The following is a 4,033-nucleotide window of genomic DNA, read 5'->3' on the forward strand; positions in this document are numbered from 1 at the left end:
CCACTAGTTAATTATTTATATACATTAACAGAGTTCCTTCTTACTGCATTGGTTTTTTTTAGAGATGTTTATTGTGTTAAATGTTAAAATTAGAGACATTCCAAGCAGACTGTCATTTATTCATGATATTTATAATTAGAGTTGTATAAAGTATGCATTAAACGGACGGGAGTTTTTTTTCTTAATAAGCAATCTGAACAGTGTATTTATTTATCAAAGATGTTATGATTATTCTGTAAAACTTGAAGAGAAAACATCTAAATAAAGAGTAATCACTAATGTGTGTAAGACGGAGAGTGGTTGGGGATTTATAATTGTAAGTCCTTGTGGGACTCAGAGTAGATTTGAGAATTGAAATTAGAGTAAATACTATATACGTACTGGAGCTCTCACGTTAGGGCCGTCACAGCCTGTTTTAAGTGCGACAATACATACACGGGGTGATTCAAAACACAAGTTTTTTGATCAACCGGTATATGAATGTGTACAAATTACAAAAAAAACAACTCAATTAACAGGTGGCGTCTGGATGATTACATTTTTTCAATTTTTTAAGGAAGGGGGGGCGGCTTGATTTTTGAAATAAAAAAAATTCCAAAAAAATTTATAGCTATTTTCAGAAAATATAACTTTTTGGATAAAAAATTTAATTTTTTAAAAAGATTACAAAACCCCTGAGTTATTTACAGAAAAAATTTAATTTTTAAAAAAAATTTCGAAGATTAATTTTGAAAAAAATTCCAAAATCCATAGGTACTGACAAGAAATTAATTTTTTAGTAAAAAAATTCCAAATATTTAAGTTTTCGTAAAAAAAAAAAAAAATCTAGTAAAAAAGGAAAAAATCCTTAAATTAGGGAAGGGGCTATAGCCCCTTCAGCCCACCTCCTACAGACACCCACATTTAAATATGAATCCGTTTTATTGTTGATTAAATCAGGAACAAAAAACTATTTTGTTCTTTCTTCCCTCTCCCCGCCCCCTTTTTTTTCTCTTTTGAAAATGAGACCTGCGCATGAGACGTCACGTGAGGTCCCTGACGCCCTGGACGTCTCTTTCGGTAAGTCTATGCTAAATACAGTGTGATATATGTTTTTATTTCCTTCCTCTCATAGCTGATTGCAACTAATCTTATAAAATGTCATGACAGGTAAGTTGCTCTTTATCCAAATATTCTTCAAATTGACAGGGTTACCAATGCCATTTTTCAATTTCTAATATTTGCGCATACCAACCAGTCATATTTCATAAAAATCTAATATAATTTCCGTTGATTCTCTATTTGAAAAAGAGTTGTATAAAATATGACCGTAACATTTGCGAGATTTTTTAAAAGTTGGTATTCGGAAGAGTGTTTTTTATTTTCTAAAGTTGTTATCATTATCTTAATTTTTGAAAAGAGAACATTTCAGTATAAAGCAATTACTAGTACGTGTGATTATGATAGACGGAGAGTAATACAGAGGATTGGTTTGGAAGTTGTATGTGTAAGTCCTATTGGAGAAAGGCAGAATTGAGGATCGAAATCGGAGTAATTTCTCCCCTTGTCTTTACTAGATTTTGGTGTGGGATTGTTGTTCATTTTATTGCTCTCATAGTTGTGTGCAGTTAGTCTAACAAAACATCATGACATCAAAGCTGGTCTTCTCCTAAACAGTCTTTCTATTATTAGGTTTCCAGGGGGTAATTCACAACTATTCACAAAAGAATAAGTTTTTTGGTAAAAATTTCAAAAACATATGGTTATTCTCAAAAAAAAATTTATACTTTATTCTAAAGTTTTTTTGAAGAAAAAAATCCCAAATTCCCGGCTGTTTTCCAAAAGTAATTTTTTTTTCAAACATCAAATTTCTCTGGAAAAAAAATTCAAAAATCCCCAGCGGGCTTCAAAAATATAAGATTCCAAAAAGAAATTTTTTTATATAAGACTTAAAAAATATATATATTAAATTTTAGAGAAAAATTTCAAAAATACATAGTTATTCACAGAAAACTAAATTTTTTGAAAAATTAGTTTCAAATATTAAATTTTCTAGTTAAAACAAAATTCCTTAATTTGTATATACACAATGATATCTACAAAACCATTCAATTTATGGATAAAAACATAGAGATAACGAATTGGTACCTTCATTCTCAACCAAAGAGTTGGAAAAATCAGATGATTAACTTCTTTTCACAAAAAGACTACTATGGTAAAGATACTTAAGTAGATATACAAACTAGATGCATTTTTTTCTCAAATCGTTTAATCATGATTAATGTCTTTCAAGCTTACAAAATGCGTTCCTGCTGATGAAAATCTTCTTATTTGTTGGTCAAAAATATACATAAATACTTAAATATTTTCCCCATGTATAAGACTATTACATTAATGAGCACAAACACTAGGGATTTCGTTGTACTTAGATGTTTTTTTCTTAACAATAAAGATAATAGCTCTTTAAAATAAAAAAACACTCCTGAGGCTGCCAACTAGACAAAAATCTCACACGAGTTTAAGCCATATTTTTTTGAACTATAAATATATATGACATTCTAGTAAACACCGTTTTTTATAAATGGGATAGCTGTAGTGTAGCTGTAGCTGTGTGATAGACTGGTACGAATACGATGTACTACTCAATAAACTTTTGAAAGGGATATGTTTCCGCATTTTTTCCCATGCATTAAGATGTGAGAAACTCGAAAATCATTTTTTTAGGGATCTATGTATTGTATGTCTTATCGGCCTTTAAGTTTTTCCAAAATGCATTTTATGATGATTTTGCATAGTTTTTTGGAAATAAAGTATAGATCAAACACATCATTAAATGCCAATACGACATTTATCTAAAATATAATCATTTTTGAATAATACTTTCTAATGATCTAAGTCTCTAGATTATCCAGTAGAATGAAGGTGCATATCAATCTTGGTGTGCGGCCTGTAGTACAATAATTGTATACGTTATTTTCTGTTATATCTACCCATTTTTGGCAAAAAATGTATTAATATTTTCGAAATATTATAAACTTGACTCAACTATTTATTTTAAATAATTTTTCAAAAATAAGAATGACATACATTTAAATATTTTCTTAGACTTCCATTAATAAAAACGTAAAAATCACAAAAAAAAAAGAAAGATTATTTTTATTATATATTTATTTATTGAAGACATTCGTTTATAAACAATCAAATCGTTGCCTATTATATTCTGCGGCTTGAAGGAGATAATTTCTTGCATTAAATACAATTTCAATTAAGTTGATACAGATTTGTATTTCTTATTCAATAGACTTCGAGTGGATAATTTTAATTTATACATAAAAATAACTTGTTTAAAAAAATCAAAGAGGTGCTAGAAAATTATTTGAAAAATGCTCTTATTAATTGAAAGTGAAAGATTATTCAGTAGTACAGGTAATATACAGGGGTTGGAAGAAAAACGTGGACTTTTAATAAATGCTAATTATGCAATTAAAAATTTTTTCCCTGCATATTCCGTATCTCTTGTCCTTTCTGCATAAGTAAACAATAAAAAATATTTCTCAAATCTTTCATCATGACTGAGCAAGAAGAAAAAAAACAGAGGATCTTAGACCTTCTACATACGAAAATTGAGGTACCAGAGATTATGGACATTTATGGATTATGGAGTGCTCCATATATGAAAAAGGACGGAAAATACCTCTTAAGGAAAGAAATAAGTGGGGGATACAACTTGAAAAGGGATTCTGAGTTTCTTGGAGTCCTGAAAAAGAAGATCAAGGAGGACCCCACAAAATCTATGAATCGCCTCTCTGACGGATTTGACATGGACGAGGGGACAATCAGGAAGGATATGAAGGAGGACTTGAGCTTGCTCTCTTTCACAAGGACCACACACCACCTGTTGAAGGACACTCTGAAGGAAAGGAAAGTGCAGAGATGCAGGAAAGTTCGTGCATGGTTCTAGGCAAATGGATCCACAGTAAAAATGTTCTCTGACGAGAAGATTTTCATCGTGGACCAGGTCTACGACCGTTGGAACGATTGTTGGCTTGGGTCT

This window comes from Lepeophtheirus salmonis, chromosome 4, assembly GCF_016086655.4.
Source record: "Lepeophtheirus salmonis chromosome 4, UVic_Lsal_1.4, whole genome shotgun sequence".
Classification (NCBI taxonomy): Eukaryota; Metazoa; Arthropoda; class Copepoda; order Siphonostomatoida; family Caligidae; genus Lepeophtheirus; species Lepeophtheirus salmonis.